The sequence below is a fragment of the Haemaphysalis longicornis genome, unplaced genomic scaffold (genome assembly GCF_048455015.1).
Source record: "Haemaphysalis longicornis isolate Haplotype H1 unplaced genomic scaffold, Haemaphysalis longicornis Haplotype H1 scaffold_1, whole genome shotgun sequence".
Taxonomy (NCBI): Eukaryota; Metazoa; Arthropoda; class Arachnida; order Ixodida; family Ixodidae; genus Haemaphysalis; species Haemaphysalis longicornis.
Genome location: NW_027526203.1, coordinates 257,309,256 through 257,325,130, shown reverse-complemented (window position 1 = coordinate 257,325,130; position 15,875 = coordinate 257,309,256).

Below are 15,875 nucleotides of genomic sequence, written 5' to 3'. Positions count from 1 at the left end.
TCAGTTGCCTCCCCCGAAAGGGTTCCTGAAGAATACAGGCAAAACCGCGCTGCCGTCCCCTACACGCAGGGCATCAGTGAAGCTCTTGCAAGGGTGTTTGGCACATATGGTGTTAAAATTAAAATATGGTGTTAAACGCGTACCAGCTTAATCAGAAGCTGGTACGCGTGAAGGACCCTTTAGAAAAATCAAGATTCCCCGTAGTTGCCTACAAAATTCCATGCAAGGATTGTGACGCATCCTACATAGGTGAAATCGAGAGCATGACGGAATCCCGTCTGGCCGGGAGGGTACATTAGAAACGAAAAAGAGATGCCGACCAGTCCAAACAAAACGTACTGACGTTTCGGCTTCCAGCACGGAAGCCTTATTCACAATAAATGCATCACCAGAAGTGGGTCGTTTAAGTGGGCTTGAATAATCGCTGCAAAGAGCGTGCGTAGATCGGGTTTAGATTTCCGTCGTTACGATTGACTGTGTTAGATGTGGTCTGAATGATTAGTGATTCCAGATGTAGCCGTGATGCTGTCACTTTTTCTGTAGCGACGATTCTTGCATTGTCCCAATCAATCTTGTGGTCATTCACGATGGCGTGTTCGGCTACAGCATTGTTGCGGACGCTTTTATTCTTTACGTCACGTGCGTGCTGCTGCGGACGATTGTTATAATTTCCTGATTCCCCGATATACACGCCGCTGCAGTCTGCACAAGGTATCTCATATACCACATCGGGGAAGCGCTCCTTGGGCAAGCGGTCCTTGACTCTCACGAGCTCATGGCGCATCTTTTTGGCTGGAATGTGGGCCACCTGTCGAAGTTCCTGCTCCAAGTTCTGGCTCCGCTCGTCAATAAAGGGACCACTCACGTTCGTAATTCTTTCGATTTTGTCGAGAAGACTCGCAACACCGTGATCGAGAAAGACGACTTGATGGTGTCCTTCGACACGAAGTCCCTTTTCACGAGCATTCCGAGTGACCTGGCTGTCACCGTATGCACCGCTGCTCTCGAGGCTGATGAGACGTTGCCCGAGAGTTCACCGATGGATGTGCCAGAACTACGCAGGCTTCTAGATTTTTGCCTGAACAATACGTACTTCGTCTTTATGGGCCATTTTTACAAGCAAAGGCAGGGGACTCCAATGGGTGCCGCTATTTTGGTCACGGCGGCGAACCTGCCCATGGAAGCGCTGGAAGCACGCACGCTAGCCTCCTTTGCCCCTCAACCAAGTGTTCTTGCGTTATGTCGATGATTGTTTCTGCGTCGTTCAGAAAGACGCGGCGAACAGCTTGCTGGCCCACCTCAACAGTATGGACCGTGCCATTCAGTTCACGTCAGAAGAGGAGGCCGATGGCAAACTTCCCTTCCTGGACGTCCTCGTGTCTCGGCAGGGCCAGAGGCCACGTTTCAGCATGTACCGCAAGGAAACGCACACAGGCCGCCTGAACTTCAACTCCGTGCACCCCGCTTCCCACAAGAGGGCTGTTATTAGCACGCTACTGCAGCGTGCGAAAAGATTGTGCTCGAAGCCCGAGGATGCGGCGGTGGACACGGCAAAGGTGCGGGACGACCTGGCTAGCTGCGGTTACCCGAGGCACTTTATAAACGCAAAGGAACGCCAACTGACCCGACGGGGACAACTGGACGTGCCTCCTGCCCCGATGAAGCGAGCTCCTGTGCCCTACCTTCCAGGATCAAGTGAATGTTTGGCACATATCCTATGGGAATATGACATGCAGGTGGCCCACGGTCCAGCCAAAAAGATGCGCCATGAGCTCGTGAGAGTCAAGGACCGCTTTCCCAAGGAGCGCTTCCCCAGTGTGGTATACGAGATACCTTGTGCAGACTGCAGCGGCGTGTATATCGGGGAATCAGGAAATTATAAGAATCGTCTGCAGCAGCACGCACGTGACGTAAAGAATAAAAGCCGAACACGCCGTCGTGAATGACCACAAGATTGATTGGGACAATGCAAGAATCGTCACTACAGAAAAAGTGACAGCATCACGGCTACATCTGGAATCACTAATCATTCAGACCACATCTAACACAGTCAATCGTAATGACTGAAATCTAAACCCGATCTACGCATGCTCTTTTCAGCGATTATTCAAGCCCACTTAACAACCCACTTCTGGTGATGCATTTATTGTGAACAAGGCTTCGTGCTGGAAGCCGAAACGTCAGTATGTTTTGTTTGGACTGGTCGGCGTCTCTTTTTCGTTCCTAATCCTACATAGGTGAAACTGGAAATTTTTAAAAGAATTCAATAGCACCAGAACGATGCCAAAAAAGGCAATGCAAGCTGAAATGCCTTGGCGGATCATCACCTGGCTACTGACCACGTCATCGATTAGGATTCCGCAAGCATAATCGCATTAGAGAAGCGCCTGTCGACACGACTACTTTTAGAATCAGTGCATATTCAACCAACTAAAAACACGACTAACCGGTCGTGGGGTAATCTCCCCGAGATATACATGCGCACTCTGCGCCACTGAACCTATAGATAGTCGCGACCTGTCAACCCCTCTTCATTGTGAACAAGGGGCCTGTAGGGGCCCCAAGGCGTCTTTATTTGTTTATTTGTTTTTGACCAGGCGAGTGCCTGCTTGTATTACCAGGCGAGTGCCTGCCTGTTTGTATTTCATCAATGAATAACCCTCCCCAGACGAGTTTTCGTCGAACCTTGGACTCTGTTAGGTGTCAGTAGGTTTACACAGCCAACTTGTGGGGACGCACATAAGCTCTTAACAAATGAGCTGCGTAGTGGCTATGCACTAGCCGTGGTTTTTATTAGTTGCTTTGATGAATATGATCTTCTGTCGCAGTGTTTTAGGTAGCTCACTCGCACATTATTCCTTTGTTTTTTGGACATTGTGGAGTGTCCAATGATTTTTCGTTCTATTTCTGATTTTTATTGCAACTGTAAATATGTCAGGAGTCCCGTAATGAGTTTCTGGCAGCAATAGAGCACTACTGTGTGCATGAAGGCAGCCTAAATAAAAAAATTGGCTGCCTTGCCTTTGCTTAGAGGGGCCATGCAGACAACGCACAAGTTTGGTTCATTTGACAGATTGCGTCGTTAGAATCATACTGACACCATTTTTAACGCGCACTTCACTCGAATAAGCTATATAATTAGGAAAAAGGGAATGGCCATGCGACCCACTAGCTCATTTCTCACAGCAGTACCTATGATGTCATATGTCCCCAGCTGTGCGATTGGCTGAGGCCGGCAAAAGCAAACGCAAATAGGGCAGGCCTTATAAGCATGCCAAGCGAGCTATTTGCACTTAAATGTAATGCATATTCATTTTACAGCAGTAAAAATGGGGCAGTAAACAATGAAAGTTACGAAAATACGTGTAAACATACAAGTATCGATGCGCACTGCTGTTGGTACGGCGTGCACTATGCTTGTTTTAGCTGGACAGCACTCCGCCGCTTTGGAGTTGGCCTGCACGGCACTGGCCGATTGGCATAGGCGATGTTGTCTTACATGACCCTGTTTGTCGAGGATACCCCATGTTTCACAAAACCATTACTTTCTACAGTAACGAAAACAAGCCAGGTGCAGACGCGGTAAAAAACAAAGCAATGGCAAACAACAGTTCGTGGATGATTATGGTAGCTCCACCTAGGAGGACTGATGGCTAGCAAGGCTGCAGACCCGAGTGACGCAGTAGTTTGATTACACGCACTTATGGCTTCATTGCTGACATCCCAAAAACACACAATATGGTGGGAGAATCAGACTTTTAACCTAAATTAATTTCTCAGTGAATGCAGCATCATTTGCTGCCGGTCAAGTGGTGGGGGCACTATAAAACAGGAAATATTTCGAACGAAACGAACTTCTATGTTGTCCAAATGGCCCCTTTAATGCACTGTATTGTATTTTTGGTTCCTGTAGTGATGTCACCATGAAGGAACCGCAGTAGACAACGTTAATGTCAGCGCTTTACCATGCATTTTTTTGTGTTTGATGGAAACAAATATAATACTCTAACCAAGGACTTTATCCGAAGCGTTCCCAACGTTTCGGAACCTACTTGGCTCCTTCATTAGAACTGTCTGTTTGACCAAGAGCAATAGTTCTACATATAAACAATTTTTTTGTTTGCTGCAGAGGATCAGAGGCTAGGGCACAAATAGGGGGTAGGACAGCTAGATATCTGTTCATCTTTCGCCGGCTTGCTTGGGTGTGACAACTGTATCTAGTTGTCAATTCCAATTTGTTGTGGTCAGTTTTTCTCAACTAAATTGTAGCTTTTTTAAAGATTATATTGTTTTTGTGGGCCTAAAGGGTTGCCTCATTGCGTGTTTCGCCTATGTAGCGTTGAAAGCGGATATTTTGCTTCAAAGTGGAATGTTGGCCTAGCATCATGGTCCTTTGGGTGCTGCTCACTTTCATTCATGCCATTATTTTTTATATTATCACTTAAAATTAAAAGTTAACCAATCTGCTGTCATTTTAATTTTGTCACCTGCTTTATACTTTCTTTTTTTCCAAGTGTCTGTAAGGAGTGACAATTCGTATTTTTATGATACCAAGGCGTCGGACTGTGCTAGTTGGTACATGTTTGAATGGATGAAAAACCAGCGGAAAACACAGGGTACGGAAGAGAACGACGGGATAAGCTTGTCCCGTTGTTCTTTGTGTTTACCGCTGGTTTTTCATCCATTCAATTTTCATGAATTTGTTGAACAGTGAGTTTAAGTGCTCAAGCAATTTTTGGCTTGAAGGTTCCCTGTAGCATTTATATAAGTGCTCCCTGCTCTTTTTTTACCCAAGACCCCATTACCAGCCTTAATGAGATTGTCTTTTGTAGACATGAAGTTTAAATAAATATTTGTTTGCATTGCTTTACATATTTTGAAAGAATTGCTTGCTCACTTTTTTTCAACCCTGTTTCTTAATCCTGCTTAAAGCATTTTTCCATGTTTATTTATTTTTTTTTTTTTCAGAACCAGGAAGGGTGCTCATCCTCGGTTCTTGCTGAAGCACCAGTATCTGTACTTCACACGTGAGCTTTGAACATGCAGTACTTACGGTATGAAACATTTTACCAGTATTAGCTTGCTTTGTAGAGGTCATTGTAGATGGCAAAGCTCTCGACAGTGTAGTACAGGGTCTGGTGTAGTGCACAATCTCTCTATAACAGCACCCGCTGGTTGCTTGTTGTAGAGAATAATATTGTTGCTATAATACTTGAGATTATTTTAAAATGTACGTCAAATACTAGTAAGAATAGCTCTCTAAATTGGTGACCATTTTCCTGGTGGAGGCAGAAAGTGAAAATGCCCATGTGTGGAGATTTAAGTCCACAATAAATATCCCAAAGTTGCCAATGCTAATCCAGAGCCTTCCTCTTCGGTGCACTTAATATCCCATGTGCAGCTTTGTGTAAAAACAGCCAGAAATGTATGATCAATTTAAATTGATTTTAATGTTTCTAAATGCAAGTATTCTCAGTTTAAGCTGCCTTATTTAGTAAAATATTTTCTAACAATTGCATATTTACCAAAGGTTTACAGAAAAGCTTTCATTGGTTATGCACCTTCTCAGCGAAACAAAAATGTCATTAAGAAAAGCAGAAAAAACCTAAATATGGAAAGTAGCAACACTAAAGCTGCTAATAAAAAAGATGCTGAACGTTTTATAGATACTATTTTGCTGATTTTACTTCTAGTCAACTCTAAAAAGGGCTATAGACGGGTTTGATGCTTCCCATGAAGCACCTCGTAATACTAGACGAAACTAATGGGCACTGGCTGTTGGCTTTTCATTTGCAACATTGAGAAATGACCCCACATCCACCAGCAGCGACATAATGCAAGGCACCATGCACAAGCTAGACTCATGATAAAATACTGCTATAGCAACAATGTCATCACATTTCAATCATGGGCTTCAGCAGGGAACTCATATGCATTGTTCTGTGATGTGTACAGTTCTTGGTATTGCTATGTGGGGTCATTTTTCATGAAGCAAAAAGAATAATGTAAAATAAAATAAGTGGCAGTGAGGACCCAACTTTTATGGGTAGAATAAAGCCACAGTACGGAGGGAAGTATACATATTGCATTTGGTCTGCCTTAATATTGAGTTTTTCTGCTCAGCTCAAGAATAAGGCACTAAACATTGCGGGTAGCTACCGTGATTGGAAGTTTGATGCAGTGCTGAGAAGCCAAGGGTTTTAAGGTTCAAAGAACTTTTGTGCAGTTGATGTGTTGCACGCCTACTTGCTTTCACTGCATAACACGTTTATGCTGTGCAGTGAAGCTCGAAGGATGTGCACTGCAGTTCAGCAAAATGAACATAAAATTGAATTTTTAACACCGTTTCGAATAATCAACAACCTCTAATGATACAACTTCTGTACTGCAATTTGGCTGTAATATTAGACTTTATAAATAGATGTTTCAAAAATCGGTGGGTCAAAAAGTTCAAGTAAATTATCAGCTGACGAATGTTTCATACCGTAATTGTGTGTCATACTGTGCCATATGTGGCTGCACACCTGCAGCGCCATTTGTGAACCGAGGATGATGCACCCTTTTTGTACCCCTTTAGGTGGGTGCTTTTGCAGGAAAAGCTCCTCAGATTGGGGTGCTAAGTAAACACACTATGATATTTTGGGCAGAAAAGGGTGCTCCTGCAGCGACAGAATCCAGGCACCCTAAAGGGTGTAAAATATTGTGTTATGAGGGTGCTCCTGCGGCGACAAGCTGAACGAACCCTTTTGGGAATAAAAATGTTTAGTGTGGGGTTAGATCGAGCTCCGCAAGACGGCGGTACTTGTCCGTGCCAAGCGCATGATATGGTTTGGACATTCCAAGCTCTAGCCCGCCGAACGCAAAGTAATGCCTTGACTCCAATGCGAGTGCTTTTAATAACAACTTTGATGACACCACTGTTGAGAATCGGTTGAAACGGAGCAGGCGACACACGTCGGTGTTATATTTTTCTTCGGCGTGCGGCCGCAGTGGCACGAGCCGCGCCATGTCCGTGGTGCGATCAGCCATGTTCGTGGCTATTTCAGTGTTGCCAAACAAATAAATTGACAGCTAAACTTTTCAATTAATACCGGCTATAGGATGGGTCAAAGATAAATGTTCTTTATAGTTCAGACTGCTCTGTCCATCTCATTGCATTCGGAGGGAAGGAAGTTCATAATTGCTTGTATCTTGATATTTGGTATGTGCTTGGCTGTAAAGTTTTAAGGGAAGTTGCCAAAATGTTTATTAATAGACACCGCAATCATAGTTTATGGTTGTGAATTAGTTTTAGTCTCAGGATTCATGCACAGAATTTTGCAAACATTCTTGTTTCTTTTTTTTTATGTTGCGACATTTACTGTCGATTGTAACAGTTTGTTCGGAAAACGTGGTTTCGTTCGGCTTGAGTCTCAAGATTTTTGACACAAAAGGAATTGTGCAATTTATGGTCAATTGAACTTATAAACAAGGTTGTCTGCCTTTTAAAAAAGTTGTGACGACAAATACCAATACAAGTTCTCTACAGGTGCACATTTAATGGGATATTGTTTTTGGAAGCTACCACCAGAAAACATGATTGCAATTGTAGTGGGGCTCCAGTTCTGTCTAGTTGTATCACTTCAATGCTAATGTGTAGTGAGCACACTGATAACAGTTTTCAGTGGTCCCTCTAGTGCACCAACGTTGTGATCGTCACGTGCAGGAAATTGTGAAATTATTTCTTTTTTTTTGGTTCAGACTACTACGTTTTTTTTTGTGTCATGTCAAGTTAACCGCTATTTCAAGATATCCGAGTTTGACGCCGCGAGGGATCACTGTATATATAACTTAAAATTGTGCCATTAGTCATAAATTGTTGCATTTCATTTACTTACAGAGCCTCCAGACATACACCTGTCGCCATGAATTGCATTAAGACACCATGGTGATAGGTCGCAAGCCTCCAAGGCCCTGGTGATGACGCGCGCAGCACCATGGTACTGCGCATGCCATCACCTTTTAAAAACCGTGTGAGGATGCTCAACACCCTTTATTTAGGGTGTTGAGCGTCCTCACCACCCTTTAAGGGTGTTGAGCATCCTCAACACCCTTTTTTGAGCTCAACACCTTTTTTTTGTTCTTACACCCTCTTTTCGTCCATACACCCTTTTTTTGCGAAAACACCTTTTAAAGGTGTTAGCCATGGGACAAGGTTTTTACACCCTTTTCGGCCAGAAAAGGTGTAAAAAAGTTTAGTGTGCCGTAATTGCTGCATACGTTCCCCCTCGAGCAGGCTTCGACACTTACCGCCTCCACGACATCATCCAGGCTACTCCGCCCCCCCCATATTCTGACTGGGGATTTCAACGCGCACCATCCATCTTGGGGAAGCCTTAAAATATCAGTGAGAGGAAGGCGCCTTTTTGACCTTTGTAATCAGAATGGACTGGCGGTAATTAACACCGGTGACCACACCTTCTATCGCGGCAAAACATCAAGTCCTCTCAATCTCTCCTTTGTTTCGCTCCAGTTGCTGCCCGCGGCACATTGGCACGTAGATGTGGAGGCACATGGGAGTGATCATGTACCTACGTACATTTGTCTAGAGGGTGTCTCTGGTTGCCATCGAAGGCGCGAAGTCAGCTGCATTAATTGGGGGATGTATGCTGCTGCTATTGATGAATCGGAACCATCTCTAACGTCGTACGAAAATCTCATATGCGAGATGAAACGTGTTCGGAGTGCCTCTACCAAAGTTCTACAGCTGCCGAAACCACACTCTGTGGCCGACGCTGAGTACGAAAAACTCCGCGCCTTACGTCGTAGAGCAGAACGACGTGCTCGGACAACGAAGACATCAGAAGACATACGCGCCTCCAGGCGTGTGCAGAAACAAATTCAAAGACACCTACAAAAATTGGCCAAACGAGAATGGCAGAAATTCTGCTCCAAACTGGACCCTCGTAAGCCTCTTTCTCGAATATGGAGCCTGATCCGAACCCTTCGCACTCAGCCGATACAGCGGCGTCCCTTTGAGTCTATAGCCCTCAAGCGGCGTGTTAGTGTTGTGAATGTAGCGGAAGAATTTTGCGTCAAAATCACTTCCGCACCAACAACCGCTTCAGCACTTCGTCCACGCTGCATCGACACCTCACCACCTAATGCTGCTAGCACAGACGTTCCATTCACAATGGCCGAACTGTTAGCTGCGCTTAGGTCGGTTAACCGAGATTCGGCTCCTGGCCCTGACGGCATTACATACGCAGCACTTTATCACCTGGGCAACAAGGCCAAAACATTCCTACTTGCCATTTTCAATCGTTCCTGGGAGTCTGGTTGTTTAGAGGCTAGCTGGAAATTGGGTCTTGTTGTACCTGTTCTGAAACCCGGAAAGGTACACACGGACATCAACTCTTACAGACCGATTACTCTACTGAGTTGTGTCGGTAAACTTATGGAGAAAATGGTGCTCCTACGCCTCAATTGGGACTTGACGAACAGACAAATATATCCTCAGCAGATGTCTGGTTTCAGAAAAGGCAGGAGCAGCATTGACAATGTCCTCGCCCTCGTGAGCCATGTCAAGCGAGCCAAAGCCTTGAGTCGCATCACCATTGCAGTGTTTGTCGATGTTAAAGCAGCGTTTGATTCTGTGTCGCACGAAGCTATCCAGATAGCCTTGAAGTCCGTCGGAGTTCAAGGCCGAATGTATGCCTGGCTCTGCAATTATTTATCCGACAGGTCACTGTACATGTCTACTAAGGATGGTGACACTGGACTTCACACTGTGCGTCGAGGTGTCCCCCAGGGAGGAATTTTAAGCCCGACGTTGTTTAACATTTCCCTAATTGGAATCGAGCAGTGCTTGCCACCATCCGTTCAAATTTCTCTCTATGCTGATGATATATGCATTTGGTGCTCAGGAAGCAACCGGCGGATTTTGCGCGCAAGGCTTCAAAGGGCGATTAATTCAATGGCAACCTTTTTGGCAGCACGTGGCCTCGAAATATCGGCGGAGAAGTCTGCTGCGATAGCTTTCACCAGGCGTGATCTCTCCCGGTATCTTCTTGAACTCGGAGGCGTGCCTATATCTTACGTTGACAGCCACAAATTTCTAGGAGTGACTTTTGACAGGAACATGACGTGGTCCCCACATATACGACAACTGAGGCCCAAGCTTGAGGCGTACGCATCGATCTTTCGCATGATCTCGAGCAGTGCGGGAGGTTGCTCGGTGGAGTCTCTCATCAAGCTCTACAATGCACTCTGTGAGGGATTGCTTCGCTACAGCTTGCCTGCCCTCGAGCCTCTCACAAAAACGAACTCACGGCTACTAGAAGGCTTACAAGCGAAAGTGCTTCGTGTGTGCCTTGGGGTACCTAAAAATACTTCAACCCCTTGGGACTCTCAGGGAGAGTAGGCGCCTCTCTCCAACGGTTCTCTGCCAGCAAGAACTCCTTCGTGCACGCTTGCGGTTTGTGACCAGGACTGTCGACGATCCGCTGGCTTGTGACTCGGAAGCCGAGGTACGTGCCTTATTACCAGCAGTGTATCAGAGCCCACCAGAGAATACCCAGCCACCATGGAGATTTGCCTCCTGGAAAATAACATTAACCGTTCCCGGCATCCAGAGCAAAGCTAAAATTAAATTTGCTCTTAAATGCTTTTCATTGGAGCACATTGCTACTACCTACCAAAATTACACTCACATTTTCACAGATGGATCAGTGATGGATACGTCATCTGCCATCGGAATATGGATCCCATCAACCCACACAAAAATTACCGCAAAACTAGGTCACAAAACTTCGTCGATGGTTACTGAACTTACGGCCCTACGTGCTGCATTGGAACACATTTTAACTGCTCCAGTTCAGGCATGGGCAATCTTCACCGACTCTCGAGCAGCCCTTCAGCACCTCATGGTGCTGCCACAAGAGCAGCTTGCTCAAGAAATTAATGGCCTGCACACGCAGGCAATAAACAACCGCCACATCGTTGTTCTGCAGTGGCTTCCATCTCACTGCGGTGTGGCTGGCAACGACGAAGCCGACAGAGCTGCTGCATCAGCGCATTCCAGCCCAATTATTACGCCAGTGCCTTTCACAAGGCGAGACGGAGCGACTCTGGCGTCATCGCTTGCCAAGAGTTCTCAGCGATTGCTGTGGACAGACCCAAATAATACCTACTATCCGTTGCACACAATAGACCCAGAGTGTCGATTTCGGATGCCAAGTGGTCTGTGCAAGCGAGATGAAGCTGTCCTGCATCGAATAAGACTGAATGTGGCGTACACTAAGCATTTCCTTTTTAAACTACGTCGAGTTTCCTCACCTCTGTGCCCTACCTGTGCAGTTCGCGAGGACCTGAAACACGTTCTCTGCGCATGTCCTCGCTACGAACTTGAGCGTACCACGGCAAAGCTTTCTCTGGGCCTTCCCGCGTCCGCCCAGATATCTTCGAGTCACCTCCTTGGGCCCTGGCTTACAACCGGCATGGCAAGTCGCGCAACAACAGTGCTCCTAACGTTCCTCCGGAGCACTGGACTTATCAGTGAGCTATGAACTCTCAGACAAATGACTATATCGCCTGATTGTGTGTGTGCTTTTTGTGTGAGTTTGTGTGTTCGAGTATTCATGTGTAAGTGAGAGTTTTCATTAATCTTCATCACACCTTCACCCCCATTTGGTGTAGCAAGTCGGGCGCCCCGCCTGGCTGACCTCACTTGTTCATTAAAGATGTTTCTCTCTTCTCGTTTGGTGTGGGTGCCTGGACACGCTGGACTAACGAATCGGCAGATACCTTGGCGGGACTTGCATTGGGTGGCCCAGTGGTGGAAATCCTGCCGCCCATACATTTCCTCACCTCGGCACGTTTTCGTATAATTAGGCCTCCTACAAAGCATGACTGAAACTGCGTGCGTAGGTTCAAAGCTTGAGCACCTCCGGTACTCATGGAAGTACCGGATTAGTCAATCATGAGAATGTGAAGTTAGTTTAACTAACTTTCGCTGTGACGTACCAAATTTAAATTATTATTTGCACCACTGTGAGTTCTTGGAGGATCTCTTCGTGGGTGACGTTGTCGAAGGCGCCTTGAACGTCTAAAGCGAGGATGGTACTGGGGGTGGTTTTGCTGAGCTTGTCTATAATTTGTTCTTGCAGCTGTAGCAATACGTCCTGGGTAGACAGATGGTCGCGGAATCCGAACATTGTGTGAGGGTAGAGGTTATTATCACCATCTGCGGAGAAGCGACGTACAACTTTGTACGAGCGTTCCTTTCAGGCCGTACCGCTAAAATTCGACTACGTCCAATACAAACGGGCACATTCTCAATACCGTCGAAAGGCACGCCTCAAGGCTCCGTTATTTCTCCCTTACTATTTAATATTGTCCTGCTTCAACTGCCTCCCAGCTTTCAGATATCCCCAAACTACATCACGCCTTTTATGCCGATGATCTTACAATCTGGACGAACACGGGATCAGCTGGAGAACAGCAGGACAGACTTCAACAGGCCATAGATTGCGTGACGGGGTACTTGGAAAGGCGGGACCTTGCGTGCACCCATACCAAGTCAGCTTTACTGGTCCTTCGGGCACGCGCACGAGGTAGACCACCCAACCCAACGCCTGACCCAACCCTCAGCATCGCATCCAGCCCGGTACCTCAAGTCACATCACTTCGCATTTTGGGAGTACCATTTCATGCAGACGGCTCAGGTACCAACTTAATACAACAACTAAACACCACGGTCATGCAGTTGATGAACTTGATCCGACGGATCTGCACCCAGCAGAGCGGTCTTAAAGAACAGGACAACTGCTGCATCGTTCAGGCACTGCTGAGAAGCCGCATCACCTATATCCAACTAGGCCCCAAGGAACACTCCAAAATAGATGCCCTAATTCGAAAATCGTATAAGCTGGCCCTGGGACTTCCCGCTTTTACGCCTACAGACAACCTTCTCAAGCTTGGACTCCATAACACCTTGAGCAAAATTCTGGAAGCGCAACGAGCAAGTCAACTAAATCGACTAGCTCGAACTCCAACGGGCTGCGTGGTTCTGGACAAACTGGGCTACTCCATCCCTGCACCATCTAACGCGCCTACCCGGATCCCATCAAACATACGAACCAACATCAAAGTAGCCCCAATTCCAAGACACATGCACCCGGAAAACAACAAAGAGAGAAGACAGGCAAGAACAAGATACTTAAGCAATAAATTCACTGACAACCCGGATGTCTATTATACAGACGTCACAAGAAATCCCGACCGCCAGGCCCACGTTGCATTGGTCGTGGGTTCCGAAGGGACATCAATCTCAGCTGCAACAGTCCCAACAACCGACACCGATGTCGCAGAAGAGACAGCCATCGCCCTAGCAGCCACCTCCAGCAAGAAGCAGACTATTACAGTCATCACTGACTCGCAACAGGCGTGTCGGCATTACCTATCAGGACGAATATCTCCGCATGCGCTTACACTTCTAAAACACGCCAAAACTCTCCCGAACATTCACATTGTTTGGACGCCTGGTCATGCCTCCCTCCCCGGGAATGAGGCGGCTCACGCCGCTGCCAGCGAATTTTTACACCGGGCATTCCCAAGGGAGGCCGGCGACGCACCTCCAATCGCCTCGGCCAGTCACTCAGTCCCAAAAACATACATGGACATCTTATATCATTATCGCCAGGAGCGCCTCCTTTACCCTCCTCTTCACCCATCACTCAATACACAAGACACTCGAATCTGGCGCCGAATCCAAACCCAGACTTCCTACAACATGGCAATTTTGCATCATATTTCACCAACTGTTTTTCCCTACAAACTGCACAACATGCAATACACCAAACACCACCTATAATCTCGTATGGGAGTGCGTCAAACATCCCAACCCAATTCCATCACTTACATTGGAGCAGTGGGAGCACAGGCTGACCAGCTTCCAGCTCGAGGACCAGGAGTATCTGATCTCCCGGACGAGGGCTGCCTCCCGGACGAGGGGGGCCTGAAGGCGGCCTGGACTGAGGCCACCACCCACTCTCCTTTCCCCTCCCCTTTCCCTTAGAAAAATAAATGTTATTCCTCCTCCTTCTCCTTCTCCTCCTCCTCCACCGCTGTGATCTGGCCCCCTCACCCCTTTGTGCATTTTGTAATGAATTAGAGACAATAGAACATTTTTGTCCTCTTCTGCCGAAGGTTCACCTCCATACGAAAAAGATATCTGAAAAACACTTTTAATCAATTCGGAGCGAAAGTCCTCGGTTTCTGCCGCGGGGATCTTTACCGCGCTGTACACTCATTCATTTCTGAATCTCGCCGTCTACCATGCTAGCCGCTACGAACTCACTGCCTTCCCGCTCACTGCCTGTCCTTCACTGCCGTATCTTCTCGCTTTATTTCTTTACGTACTTCTCACGGCTGTCCTTCTGTCTATCCTTTCCTTATTCATAAATGTTGATATTATAGTTGGTGTGCCCTCTCTGCTGCCGCACCTCATTTTCTGGCAGTCTACTCATTATCTTTTTTATTCCCATTTATATACACTTTTTTTCTAACCGAGTACTTCAAGTGCATCCACTTTATTTCTTTTAATCGTGATTCCAGTTTTCTTTCTCTCAGTTAGCGCCCATTTCCTGGCCAATCCCCAAGAGTGGATACGAGCCATTCTCTTGGCACCAACCAACCAACCAACCAACCAACCAACCAAGAGGTAGATGAAAGATTGACGCTGCACGTCTGACGCTCCGTTTGAGATACCTATAGGTCCTGCGACAGTCAACTGTACTGCCAGGGTACACGGCCGGCCCCAATACAAGGCTACTACAGCACTGGTTGGCCGTCTACGCCGTCGCAGGCATCCCCTCGACTGGTGCCGCGTCGCTGCCTACCGCAGCCCACCACTTACCCCTGTGGCCGGGTCAGGAAACTGAGTCTGTTTCATTCTTTCTTGGCCTTTTCGTGCCTGTGGCAACTTTGTGCGCAACTTAATTTCATGCGCTTTGAGAACTTTTTTCCTTTTGAATAGTTTCTAAACTTCGTGTGTCGATTCGCCCGTCCGTTCCTGCGTCAAGTATCACTTGAATCTTTGGGCTACCATGATAGTCCCATGTCCACGCCAGTAACACCACAAAAGCAAAAGTGAAGACTTAGAAGGAGAGCTAGCTAGAGTTGGAAGCAAGGGGTTGGGTTTCCTCAATCCGCAGAGTAATGAATGATGTCCCAGTGCCTAGGCCCCGGACCTCCCAGGCTCCAAAGCAGGAAGCGATGAGGGACACCTTATCTAGGTAACGAGGGAGCACTGGTTTAGAAGAGGGACAACCACAGAAGACGTGTGCTAGCATGCATTGTCCGCTAGACTGACCCAGTTTCGAAGACTACATGCCCAACGAGAGTTAGTTAGACAGTGATTGTCGGTAACTCGAACATGCGGAGCGCAGAAGATATAAGAGGGAGTGTAGGCACGGACGACAGAGCTAGCACCAACAATCTTCCCGGATGAATAGGGAAGTTTGTGGGGGATAAGGCGAAGATGCGGCTGTTCCACACGATGAAGGAACAGAGCCTAGTTGGCATAATGGCAGAAGTAAATAACGTGCTGCGAACACTTGCGGGAATGATCGTGATTCCGACAGCAGAATAGTTCAATGAAATGAGGGTGGCTTCTGAAGATGTAGAGACTGCTGTGTGCACGGTTCGTCCCCAGCTTCACAGGCAAGAGGACCGCGGAACAAGGGCTGTGGTTGTGGCAAACAGGTTCCGCACACACGAAAAATTGGTAGGGGTAAGCACTGCGCTGGATGCAACCAGTTGGCCTACATTTTTTAACCGATATATAAACTACTGTTGGGGGCCCACATCGTGCAGATGTCGCCAAGCTCCATTTG